Source organism: Anoplophora glabripennis, unplaced genomic scaffold (genome assembly GCF_000390285.2).
Source record: "Anoplophora glabripennis isolate ALB-LARVAE unplaced genomic scaffold, Agla_2.0 scaffold358, whole genome shotgun sequence".
Classification (NCBI taxonomy): domain Eukaryota; kingdom Metazoa; phylum Arthropoda; class Insecta; order Coleoptera; family Cerambycidae; genus Anoplophora; species Anoplophora glabripennis.
Window position 1 is genome coordinate 132,699 of NW_019416493.1, and position 14,392 is coordinate 147,090.

At 31.7% G+C, this 14,392-nt stretch overlaps 1 protein-coding gene across 2 annotated transcripts in view; it reads left to right on the plus strand.

The window, feature by feature from the left end:
- The first annotated feature begins 7,519 nt into the window (after positions 1 to 7,519).
- Positions 7,520 to 14,392, plus strand: part of LOC108907042 (cathepsin B-like) — a 13,994-nt gene continuing 7,121 nt past the window's right edge. The window contains exon 1 of one of the 2 annotated variants that reach the window (XM_018710556.2): positions 7,520 to 7,536. The gene's annotated coding sequence lies outside the window, so the exon portion shown is untranslated. Of the gene's footprint in view, positions 7,537 to 12,083; positions 12,148 to 14,392 lie in introns of those variants that run through there. The other variant, XM_023454732.1, reaches the window with a different exon arrangement.

The window sequence follows — 14,392 nt, forward strand, 5'->3', positions numbered from 1 at the left end:
TTTTGAGCATGTTTTTGAACTGTTATTGCAGTATTTATTTCATCAAAAAGTATATTATGTCAAAAGAACTCTGTACGATGATTTTTCTAAGTAGAATTTTTCTTTGAAAAAAAGTGTTTTAGACCGAAAAAAATGAATATTTTTATCTAAAAAAATTTGTGGTTATTTAAGACATAAAAAGGTATACTTTCACCCCAAGTTTCGTCAAAATTAAACTATTTTTTCGGAAATGAGAAATAAAAAACGAAAAATCGGAAAAAACCTGTTTTCGCAATTTTCTCGGAAATTTTGAGGTTATCTCAAAAAGTGGCCTTTATAAAAGTTGGATACTTTTTTGTTTGACGTCAACTTTCGCCAGAAATCCCAATGATACATTTTTTCACAACTTTTCAATCCCCCAAATCAACCCTCCGCCATTCCTGCTCACGCATTTATTTTTTTTTTCGTTTATTATACTTACGAGGTACGAAGTCCAGGTAACAATTTTCTTTTTTTTTAATAAATGCTTTTGTCCTGGTTTAAGTTTTCGGTGGGTTGGTATTAATTTGAGTACTAGCGTAAGCTTGTTGTGGACACTGTTGTTAGCATTTTAACTTTTTTTAGTTAATAGTGATACACATTTTTGCCATTATTTATTTAAGTATTGGATATTTTGTCACCTGCAGAGAAATTTAAAAAATTATAAAATAAACCCTGTCGTCAAAAGGATCAGTCAAAAATTATTTTTATGATAATAGTTTTGCCTAACCAAAAACTAACACAGAAAATCCCCACAAATTTGTTGAAAAAACGTTACATCTTCAGAAGATTGGTATCAGTAGCAGTTTCAAGAAGATGTATAATAGGCCCATTTTTTCCGAGCTACAGCACATACTGCAGCAGCAGCTATCTTCAGGGTGATATTTTCAGGAATTTTATGGTGATAGATTGGTTACTAGAGGTTTAACATCCTCACCACACACTTGAACGTGAACTGCTTGGAAGTAGTAATTGAACGTGAAATAAACATTATAACTCTGATTCAATTTGAACGCGTTTTTGAGTGCATGAAACGTGGCGTAAAGGACCCCACACAAAATGAATGGAAATTGGGTCCCGCTAGATTTGGCTGGAATTGTGATATGTGTTAGTTCTCGACATTCTGANTTTTCTAACCTTTTACAAACATTCAACAAAATCTTTTCTTGTAATAAGTACTTGAAGACAATGCGCCTTAGGAATCACAGTTAATATTCAAAATGTTTCAAAGTTATGGATTGTAGATACCAAAATAATATATTTCACAAAATCTAATAAAAGTGTCGTAATGGCAGAGATACTCATAGTTAATAACATTCTGACGCCGCCGTCGGGACTGTAATTAATAAATCATGCATTCCATCAACTCGTGCTTGCTGTCGTTTCTAATAGTCCAACCAAATTACACTTGGAGAATTATATTTTACCTGGACTTTTATAAGTGGAAATGGTAAAAAGGCTTATAGTAAACCTAAAAAAATAAATGCGTGAGGTGGATGGTTGATTTGGGGGTTGAAAAGTTGTGAAAAATTGTATCATTGGAATTTCTGGCGAAAGTTGACGTCAAACGAAAAAGTATCCAATACAAAAGTTGTAGATCATGCAAAAATCTACAAATTTTGTAGCGGTCATTTTTTAAGATAACCTCAAAATTTCCGAGAAAAATGCGAAAAATATGTTGTTTTCTGATTTTTCGTTTTTTTTTCTCATTTCTGCAAAATAATTTAATTTTGACGAAGCTTGGTGAAAGTATACCTTTCTGTCTTAAATAACCATAATTTTTTTTAGATAAGATCAAAAAGTTTCCGAGATATTAATTTTTTCCGGTCTGAATAATAATTTTTTTCGTTTTGACATACTTTTTGGTGAGATAATAAAATGTGTAATCACAGTTGAAAAACGTGCTAAAAAATGCAAAAAAGATATAAAAATGACTTGTAACAATGAATTTCGTGAATGTCAATGAATCGTTGATAATTTGTTTAAATTAAAAAAAAATCAAAAACTGATTACACCATTCGATTCTATGGAAAAAATACAAAAAAACCTGTCTCATTGTTTGACCCACAACTTTATTTTTTGTATTTTTTCCGTAGAATTGACGATGTAATCAGTTTTTGATTTTTTTTAATTTAAACAAATTATTAATTAGGTACCTTCTGAAAAATTCATTGTTGCAAGTCATTTTTTTATTTTTTCGCATTTTTGAGCATGTTTTTGAACTGTTATTAAAGATTTATTTATTTCACCAAAAAGTATATGTCAAAACGAAAAAATGATCACCGGCAGAACTCTGTACGATGATTTTTCTAAGTAGAATTTTTTTTTGAAAAAAAGTGTTTCAGACCGAAAAAAATGAATATATTTTATCTAAAAAAATGTGTGATTATTTAAGACATAGAAAGGTATACTTTCACCAAGTTTCGTCAAAATTAAATTATTTTTGTGGAAATGAGAAATAAAAAACGAAAAATAAGAAAAAAAACTGTTTTTCGCAATTTTCTCGGAAATTTTGAGGTTATCTTAAAAAGTGACCTTTATAAAAGTTGGATACTTTTTAGTTTGAGGTCAACTTTCGCCAGAAATCCCAATAATACAATTTTTCAAAACTTTTCAACCCCCCAAATCAACCCTCCGTCAGTCCTGCTCTCGCATTTATTATTTTTTTTTCGTTTATTATTCTTACGAAAGTTCAGGTAACAATTTTCTTTTTTTTAATAAATGCTTTTGTCCTGGTTTAAGTTTTCGGTGGGTTGGTATTAATTTGATTACTAAAGGCCGGTTTACACGCTACGAGAAATCGTAACGATGTGTGACAAATTTATTGCTGCAATAAATCGAAAGAGTGGAGTACTGTTTCCACGTTAACGATAAATCGGAACGATTTCCTTCCATATTTCGTTGTTAACAACTATCGACCTCAAAAAAACTTTTGCCATGGAGGAAGTAGTGTTGTTGTCGTTGTACATCGGTTGTTTAGCGAGAAAAGTGAAAAAAGTGCAAAAACAGATAACAAAGTGGAGCCGCGAGTGATTACTAAAGAGAAGATAATTCTCTCATGTGAAGTTAATGAAAGAATTGAGAAATGAACCGAATGACTGGCGAAATTATTTGAGAATGGACGAAGAGACTTATATTGAGTTGTTAAGGTCAGCCAAAAACAATCACCGGACTATATCTGATGAATTGCAAATGCAAACTGAGTGAAATTGTATCGAGAAATGCCGGCTACTTGTTTACACGTTCAAACATGTCGTTACGATTCGCAGAAATTGATCCCGGCCGGCATCAACCATCCAACCCAACTCCCATTCCAATAAATCGCTACAATTTCCTATTTACACCCAACGATAAATCGTAACGATTCGATTGTTACGATAAATTGCTAGCATTTATTGTAGCGTGTAAACCTGCCTTAACGTAAGCTTGTTGTGGACACTGTTGTTAGTATCTTAACTTTTTTTAGTTTATAGTGATACACATTTTTGCCTTTATTTATTGGATATTTTCTCATCTGCAGAGAAATTAAAAAAAAATAATTAAATAAATCCTGTCGTCAACAGGATCAGTCAAAAATTATTTTTATGATAGTAGTTTTGGCTAACCAAAAATCTTACACAGAAAATCCGCACAATTTTATTGAAAAAAACGTTACATCTTCAGAAGATTGGTATCAGTAGCAGTTTCAAGAAGATGTATAATAGGCCCAATTTTTTCCGAGCTAGAGCACATACTACAGCAGAAACTATCTTCAGGAAGATATTTTCAGGAATTTTATGGTGATAGATTGGTTACTAGGGGTTTAACATCCTCACCACACACTTGAACGTGAACTGCTTGGAAGCAGTAATTGAACGTGAAATAAACATTATAACTCTGATTCAATTTGAACGCGTTTTTGAGTGCATGAAACGTGGCGTAAAGGACCCCACACAAAATGAATGTAAATTGGGTCTCGCTAGATTTGGCTGACATTCTGATCAAAAGTTGTCACGGGCCCAAAGTGATCCTATGAATAGTTTCAGCGTTATAGAGGGGGGAAGTGTGATATTGGCTATGGGCCTAAGTAACCGTCGATTCTCGGACTCTCGAAGTAACGTGTACAGATTGAATAACTGTCAGCAACGCTTTTGGTTTTTAACATAAATAAGATTTTAATTTCAAACCGACCACTCCACTTCCCGATTCCCACCTGGAAAAAATAAGAAAAGAAAGATAAGCAAATAAAAATCAAAAGAGAAGTGCAAAAAGAATAGAAACAGAACAAAAACAAAATAGTAACAAATAAAAAGAATAAAATAAAAATAAAATTAAAATTAAAAAAATATATAAAATAAATAAATAGAAAACCTCCAAACCAATACATTAGAAAAGAGTCATACCGACACCCCACACATTATAGAAAAAAAAAAAATAAAATAACATTCTTCCAGACGACCTATGGAGAACCAGCCCAGGATGTCAACCCAGGACTCATATGGATTTCCAGAAGGACGTAGAAGTCAGGTAGTCTAAAATCATGTAATTAGAAAGGTAAAGCCAAACAGGCGCCTTTCTGTCTTTCATATTGGTTACATTTTTGTAAATATGTGTATGTAAAACTAAGTTTTTCAACGCATGTGCTTGATGGGCCTTTGCCACGACTTTTATAAGCATAGGGTTCATTTATCTCGATCTAATGCTATCGAAGTCTATAGACCATTTTTAGGTTGAATCATTGACTGACAGTCATTATACATCTGTACACATTACTTCGAGAGTCTGAGAATCGACGGTTACTTACAATTAGGCCCATACCCAATATCACACACTTTCCCCCTCTATATCTCTGAAACTATCCATAGGATCACTTTGGGCCCGTNTTTTTAGGTTGAATCATTGACTGACAGTCATTATACATCTGTACACATTACTTCGAGAGTCTGAGAATCGACGGTTACTTACAATTAGGCCCATAGCCAATATCACACACTTCCCCCCTCTATATCTCTCAAAATATCCATAGGATCACTTTGGGCCCGTGACAACTTTTGATCAGAATGTCGAGAACTATAACATGAAAATTGCAGCCGAATCTAGCGGGACCCAATTTCCATTCATTTTGTGTGGGGTCCTTTGATTGATATAATAAATTTTTGTTAGCTGAGTAAAAAACTTTCTGTTTATGTTAGCATTGTAAGGGAAATTAATATATCTAAAATTTATATTTAAATATTGAAAAAAAAATAATAAAACACTGAAAAATANATGGGCCTTTGACACGACTTTTATAAGTATAGGGTTCATTTATCTCGATCTAATGCTATCGAAGTCTATAGACCATTTTTAGGTTGAATCATTGACTGACAGTCATTATACATCTGTACACATTACTTCGAGAGTCTGAGAATCGACGGTTACTTACAATTAGGCCCATACCCAATATCACACACTTTCCCCCTCTATATCTCTGAAACTATCCATAGGATCACTTTGGGCACGTGACAACTTTCGATCAGAATGTCGAGAACTATAATATCAAAATTGCAGCCAAATCTAGCGGGACCCAATTTCCATTCATTTTGTGTGGGGTCCTTTGATTGATATAATAAATTTTTGTGAGCTGAGTAAAAAACTTTGTGTTTATGTTAGCATTGTAAGGGAAATTAATATATCTAAAATTTATATTTAAGTATTGAAAAAAAAAATAATAAAGCACTGAAAAATGTTTGTATTTTATTAACAATATTATCTCTGAATGAAAGTAGATAACAAAAGAGCCTATATTTTTTAAATGACAACATCTTGTACATACTTTTTTTAATATAGTATAACAAAAGCCGGGTGGCGTAGTAATTTATTTATTAGTTCTCGGAACGGATGGGCCAAAAAGTAAAATATTTCGGTCAACACTAATTATCGAAAAGTTGAGGGCTCTCAAGTGGGTGTAGCGTCGTCCTTCGGAGAAATTTAGCAATATTTTTTTTGAACAAGTTCACTTAAACTGTCGGGGCCATGTGTTAAGCAGGTATAAAGAGAAAAAACGATATTTAAAATAACGCGCGAAATGCATTCCAAAGAACGTAGGAATTCCAAGAATAAGTTGTTAGAATGTTGTGAGGAAAAGAAATAGCTGGTTTTTAGACGGATTTTCCAAGCTATAAGGATAGAGTAAATAAGGTTGACTAATCCGTCCCGTACTGTTGCGCGGAGTCACTAGAGGAAGACTAGGGTTATTTGTAAATTTTGTCTCAAAATTATTTAGATAATTATTAACATGGCATAGTTATGCCAAAGCGTCCCGATATTTAGGGTTCCCGCCAGTAAGCTAAGAATAGAAACATCTGGACCCAAGACATGGGCGTGTCGAAGCGAGGTGTCGAATTCAGGAAAGATCTCGAAAAAGGCAGTTCTTCCTTATGTTCCACATTGAGCAGTCGACTTAGTTTTAGAGTCTCGGGCTAGTTAATTAAATTTAATAATGGATAAAGTTTTTCCAAATTTTACTATGCAGCGCGCATTCCCTGAATCTCGGTACGCTGTCGCGTGTCAATAAAGTAATTAATAATGTTGTTCGAGCCGTTGTGTTATTTTGTTTGTTTGTATTTGTTTATTGTTATTAAAACCCTTCCTGGAAGTTTTGGTGTTTCTTTTTGTTTCTCTCAACTTCAGTGTCACCCTGTATAGGCAGCCACTGGATTACGTTCTACGTAAGCAATAGAGGGTAAGTGCCTGAAATTCATTCTCTGAACATACAACATTTCTAAGTTCCCACGTATTAATTAAAGTATAATGATAATTATAAGCTCCCTTTCGAGAATTAAATAGTAAACTATTTTGAAATCCAGACTCGTTATGATACTGGTCATAATAGATAATTAATTAAAGATAGATAGAATGTAAAAAAATTTTCAAATTAAACTTCAATATTTGTAAAGAATTTGTAATACACTCCACTGGACTCATTTTCTGTTTTTAGGGAATTTTTTGTTAATCACTGACTCCATTGTAAGTTTGGTTGCCTAACGGTCGCGCGGTCACGTGGGACTCGGACATTTATGAAGGCACTGTATTATCAGAACACGTGAACACTTTTTATTTGCTTTAAGTGTGATTATATCTTCCAACAAATATAATAGGTGACTAATCTCTCAAGTGGCTTCATATCTGTATAGTTACCTATACACTTTCAATTTTTTACAGACTGTAGATATCTTCAAAAAGAACACTTAACACTCAAGCCTCTATCCTTTAAATGGATATGTAATAGAATCAATTAATACTTTTTGGGCAGATGATAATGGTTTTACGTCCTATACTGTATCTGTTAAGTATTAATACCGATGAATTATCTTATGGTATTTTATAATTGAATGCATACAATGAAAATGTTCCTATTTGTTTATCAAAGTACTCTAGATTCTACTAGAAAGGTGGACGTCACAACAAAAATCATATATAAATTTACTGTATGCAAAACTAAAATCAGTAAGTTTCAACTAGTGGAACTAGTGATACGTCAATTAAGTCTTATCTGTTGTAAGTAGTACAAATCAGTAACAAATACAGTTAGAAAATATGTCGAACTTAAAAAATTGATCTAGCAATAGTTTATTGAAATTCAAATCGATTTTTCATGGTTTTAAATCTTTATTTCTCAAAAGCCATGAATTTAGTTTTCGACATTTCTAAGTTAGATTAAAGTTTTATTGGCATGAGTCCTTTTCAGGCCACTTTCAAATGAAGAATTTGTTCTAAAAATCACATTGCTACATGAAATATTTTTAAAAAGTTTGGTCTTTTTCTATTTCCGTGACATATCTTCTTCTGCTTATTACAATAAAGAGCATTTGGTTACTTTACATATTTACTTAAGAAAAATAAAAAAATGCACAAATATAATTGAAGAATCTGATTCAGACTCCATTTCGTCAAGATATGTCACATTATGTTAGAAAGTGACGGAATATTTTAATTATTTGAAAATTTAGCAATATAGTGAAATTTACTTTAAACAAAAGCTTGTTGTATATATTAAAAATACAATTACATAATCAAATTTGAAAAAAAATTATTCAATTCTACTAGTTCTTCTACTCATTGACGATGCTTTCTTCGATCAGACGCACTAGTTGACTGCCATCCTCCATGTCTTTTAAGTCTTTGAATATCAGCTGCACTGTGAGCGAGGAAGGTGGCAGACGTCCCCCTTAAGCAATAGCCAATGTAATTGGATGCATCTGGAAGTTTTAACTATGCTGTAACTCTTTGGGGAATTTTTGCAAAACTGTTGATGCCAACTGGTTGTATTGTGCACCTACCGTGATTATAGTTAAATGAAGAATCTATTGTGTTTTATCTGTTTGGGTCTGATATATTTCATATCCACTATCACTCTGATCCTACGATAAATACACGTTTCTTTTTGGTTTTGGTATCATGTAGAGTTATAACCAAGTTATAAGTTATATGGGACGTTGCATAAAAACACTAAAATATGTATAAAATATCTCAAAAAAATACTCTAGCATTACACTTTCATCAGTTCTTAGTGCGTTTTTCGTCATCCTCCACATATAAAATATTTCATATACCTGATATTTTTCCTTGGATTTTAAAGGAAGTAAGCTCGAAAATGCTTCCCGAGTTGCGTTTAAAATGTCTTCAGAACAATTTTCTAAATTGTTTTCAGTAGCAAGACTCATTTTTATAATTTATATATACAGGGTGTCTCACATTTAAATAGCAGGACTTCAGGAATCAGTAGAAGACCTCATTTTGAGTCTAAAAGTTCCTATATACAGGGTGTCTCACATTTAAATAGCAGGACTTCAGGAATCAGTAGAAGACCTCATTTTGAGTCTAAAAGTTCCTATATATATGGGTCCTAAAACGCTTTGTTTCTAAGATACAGGGCGTTCAATTTTATTTTTGTTTTATTTATTTATTTTTTAACTAAATAACCGCTGACAAAAAANGGTTAGGAAATATGCTGTACTTAAAAAATTGATTTATCAATGGTTTATTGAAATTCAAACCGACTTTTTATTTCGACATTTCTAAGTTTTATTGATAGGAGTCCTTTTCAGACCACAAATCACATTGTTACTTGAAATATTTTTAAAAAATTTGTTTTTTTTTTTCTATTTCCGTGACATATCTTCTGCAGCTTATTATAATAAACAGCACTTGGTTAGTTTACATATTTACTTGAAAAAAAAAAGAAAAGGATGCACAAATATAATAGAATAATCTGATTCATACTCCATTTCGTCAAGATTTTGTTCTTGTGTCAGACCATAGGTGTATTTGATTTACTCTTAAAAATTCTTGTTTGTGTTTATATTCGAATTTACATCGACAATAAAACATATTTTTCATCTGAATGAAAATTGATTTAAAGACTATTTACTAATAGTGAATAAGGAGTCTGCTTTTAATGTTGAAAATGCGGATATGTCACATTATGTTAGAAAGTGATGGAATCATAGACTTTTGATAGATAGAGACGGATTGGTCCAATTAAAAAAAATATTTTAATTATTTGAAAATTTAGCAATATATTGAAATTTACTTTAAACAAAAGCTTGTTGTATATATTTAAAGTACAATTACATAATCAAATTTGAAAAAAATTATTCAATTCTACTAGTTCTTCTACTCATTGACGATGCTTTCATCGATCAGACGCACTAGTTGACTGCCATCCTCCATGTCTTTTAAGTCTTTGAATATCAGCTGCACTGTGAGCGAGGAAGGTGGCAGACGTCCCCCTTAAGCAATAGCCAATGTAATTGGATGCATCTGGAAGTTTTAACTATGCTGTAACTCTTTGGGGAATTTTTGCAAAACTGTTGATGCCAACTGGTTGTATTGTGCACCTACCGTGATTATAGTTAAATGAAGAATCTATTGTGTTTTATCTGTTTGGGTCTGATATATTTCATATCCACTATCACTCTGATCCTACGATAAATACACGTTTCTTTTTGGTTTTGGTATCATGTAGAGTTATAACCAAGTTATAAGTTATATGGGACGTTGCATAAAAACACTAAAATATGTATAAAATATCTCAAAAAAATACTCTAGCATTACACTTTCATCAGTTCTTAGTGCGTTTTTCGTCATCCTCCACATATAAAATATTTCATATACCTGATATTTTTCCTTGGATTTTAAAGGAAGTAAGCTCGAAAATGCTTCCCGAGTTGCGTTTAAAATGTCTTCAGAACAATTTTCTAAATTGTTTTCAGTAGCAAGACTCATTTTTATAATTTATATATACAGGGTGTCTCACATTTAAATAGCAGGACTTCAGGAATCAGTAGAAGACCTCATTTTGAGTCTAAAAGTTCCTATATACAGGGTGTCTCACATTTAAATAGCAGGACTTCAGGAATCAGTAGAAGACCTCATTTTGAGTCTAAAAGTTCCTATATATATGGGTCCTAAAACGCTTTGTTTCTAAGATACAGGGCGTTCAATTTTATTTTTGTTTTATTTATTTATTTTTTAACTAAATAACCGCTGACAAAAAANAAATTCGTTGGCGGGCCGCATGCGGCCCGCGTGCCGCGGTATGTGCATCCCTGACTTAAACTGTCGGTGCCATGTGTTAAGCAGGTATAAAGAGAAAAAACGATATTTACAATAACGCGCGAAATGCATTCCAAAGAACATAGGAATTCTAAGAATAAGTTGTTAGAATATTGTGAGGAAAAGAAATAGCTGGTTTTTAGACGGATTTTCCAAGCTATAAGGATAGAGTAAATAAGGTTGAATAATCCGTCCCGTATTGCTGTGCGGAGTCACTAGAGGAAGACTAGGGTTATTTGTAAGTTTAGTCTCAAAATTATTTAGATAATTATTAACATGGCATAGTTATGCCAAAAGGTCCCGATATTTAGGGTTCCCGCCAGTAAGCTAAGAACAGAAACATCTGGACCCAAGAGATGGGCGTGTCGAAGCGAGGTGTCGAATTCAGGAAAGATCTCGAAAAAGACAGTTCTTCCTTATGTTCCACATTGAGCAGTCGACTTAGTTTTAGAGTCTTGGGCAAGTTAATTAAATTTAATAATGGATAAAGTTTTTCCAAATTTTGCTATGCAGCGCGCATTCCCTGAATCTCGGTACTCTGTCGCTTGTAAATAAATAAATTAATAATGTTGTTCGAGCCGTTATGTTGTTATTTTGTTTGTTTGTTTTGTTTATTGTTATTAAAACCCTTCCCGGAAGTTTTGGTGTTTCTTTTTGTTTCTCTCAACTTCAGTGTCACCCTGTATAGCCAGCCACTGGATTACGTTCTACGTAAGTAATAGAGGGTAAGTGCCTGAAATTCATTCTCTGAACATACAACATTTCTAAGTTCCCACGTATTAATTAAAGTATAATGATAATTATAAACTCCCTTTCGATAATTAAATAGTAAACTCGTTTGAAATCCAGACTCGTTATGATACTGGTCATAATAGATAATTAATTAAAGATAGATAGAATGTAAAAAATTTTTCAAATTAAAGTTCAATATTTGTAAAGAATTTGTAGTGTACACCACTGGACTCATTTTTCGTTTTTCGGGAATTTTTGAATTTTTTGTTAATCACTGACTCCATTGTAAGTTTGGTTGCCTAACGGTCGCGCGGTCACGTGGGACTCGGACATGTATGAAGGCACTGTATTATCAGAACACTCTTTATTTGCTTTAAGTGTGATTATATCTTACAACAAATATAATAAGCGACTAATCTCTCAAGTGGCTTTATATCTGTGTAGTTACCTACATACTTTAAATTTTTTACAGACTGTAGATATCTTCAAAAAGAACACTTAACACTCAAGCCTCTATCTTTTAAATGGATCTGTAATAGAATCAATTAATACTTTTTGGGCAGATGATAATGGTTTTACGTCCTATACTGTATCTGTTAAGTATTAATACACTTCACCGATGATGAATCATCTTATGGTATTTTATAATTGAATGCATACAATGAAAATGTTCCCTATTTATTTATCAAAGTACTCTAGATTCTACTAGAAAGGTGGACGTCACAACAAAAATTATATATAAATTTACTGTATGCAAAACTAAAATCAGTAAGTTTCAACTAGTGGAGCTAGTGATACGTCAATTAAGTCTTATCTGTTGTAAGTAGTACAAATCAGTAACAAACACATATAAAAAAAGGTTAGGAAATATGCTGTACTTAAAAAATTGTTTTATCAATGGTTTATTGAAATTCAAACCGACTTTTCATTTCGACATTTCTAAGTTTTATTGATAGGAGTCCTTTTCAGACCACAAATCACATTGTTACTTGAAATATTTTTAAAAAATTTGTTTTTTTTTTTCTATTTCCGTGACATATCTTCTGCAGCTTATTATAATAAACAGCACTTGGTTAGTTTACATATTTACTTGAAAAAAAAAAGAAAAGGATGCACAAATATAATAGAATAATCTGATTCATACTCCATTTCGTCAAGATTTTGTTCTTGTGTCAGACCATAGGTGTATTTGATTTACTCTTAAAAATTCTTGTTTGTGTTTATATTCGAATTTACATCGACAATAAAACATATTTTTCATCTGAATGAAAATTGATTTAAAGACTATTTACTAATAGTGAATAAGGAGTCTGCTTTTAATGTTGAAAATGCGGATATGTCACATTATGTTAGAAAGTTATGGAATGATAGACTTTTGATAGGGACGGATTGGTCCAATTCAAACAAAATATTTCAATTATTTGAAAATTTAACAATATAGTGAAGTTTAGTTTAAATAGAATCTTGTTGTATATACATATTAAAAATATATTTTACATAATCAAATTTGAAAAGTTAACAACACGACATTTATTCAATTTTACTAATTCCACAGCCACACAGAAAAAAAAAGTTTGGGTATACTTTTTATGCGACATATATTTTTCGTAGTAATTTGGCCTTCTGAACACGAATCTGGGGTCAGAATTGGCCCATCACGTCACAATTTTTTCCTTATCTCAAAAAACTTGTGAAAAATAGTGAAAATTGATGAAAATTTACTGGGAAAATTTTGAAAAAAATTTATTTCCACATCAAATAGTACATTTTTATTTAAAAGACTGCTGAATTCAAATCCACTGTCAGAATTGAGCTAGAACGTGTGGTTTTTGATTTTGTATAAAGGGGTTTATTGGGTCGCTGATTACCAATATGAATTCACATTGTAAAAATTCAAGATGGCTGATCCAATATGGCGGGTGTACTTTTTTGAAATCCACCGATTTCAGTAAAATTTGGCAACATAAGGATTGCTGGTTGATCTCACCTTCATTAATCACACATCTGGAGCCAGATTTTCATAAATCAAGGTGCCACGGTGGATGGAAGTCATCTACCGTGGCAGAAGGTTATATAGAAGAGTCAATTTCCAGCAGATTTAATATTGCTAAAAAGATACAAGGGGTGCAGACTCCTGAAGAAGCACAAGCAAAAGGGTAACCTGTTCTATAAATTTACCACAATTACAAAATGATTCCAATAATCCTTTACCATAAATGTTAACGTTAATATTAATAAGTAGGTAGATTGTAAATTTGTAGCTTTTTAGGTTATTTGTTGATTTATTACCGTTTCAAACTGGTTTTCTAATAAAAACTAGAAAAATAAACCATTTGTCTCTTTATGATTTCTATAAGTCACTAGTGGGTTATAAGTCAAAACTTATGACTTATCACTCACTAGTGATTTATAAGCCACATTATTCCTTTAGAAGCAAAGAAATTATAGTATCATTATAAACAAGTGTTGGATAAAAACTTAAAATTGTGAATTAGTTTTCATGTTGTATTTTCCAGGTTCCCTTTTTGTATTAAATTTACATTAACTGTTTTTATCATTCTAATCATGTGGACCAATTTACTTTTAATTTGCTTTAAAATCTGTAATTTACAATTCCAAATTACATTTCACGGATTTTATCTATATTTTATGCTGAAATTTACAAGTTTTCTGTGAAATTTTATATCTTTATATGAATTGTATTTTATTATACAATAAAATATTTGTTTCCATTTTATCTTGCTATTTTATAATAATAATAATAGTGGTTATTTCTTCATTTTATTAATATATATTTATTGTCTTCTAATTGAATTTGTGTTCTATCTATCTTATTTATTTTATGCCCCTATTTGATTCATCTCAATATATACAACTATCTACACAGCGAGTGACTTAAGTTTTGTAAAAATAATTTAAAGTGTTGATTCCTTGAATGAGTTTAGACAGAAAAATTCGTAAAGCTATTAAGTAGTTAAGAATTCGAAATGTTTCTTTTTGTAAACTATTACGCAACAGCTGACGCATTGTGGATGGTCTCTTGATTAAAAACGATGCGCAGCCT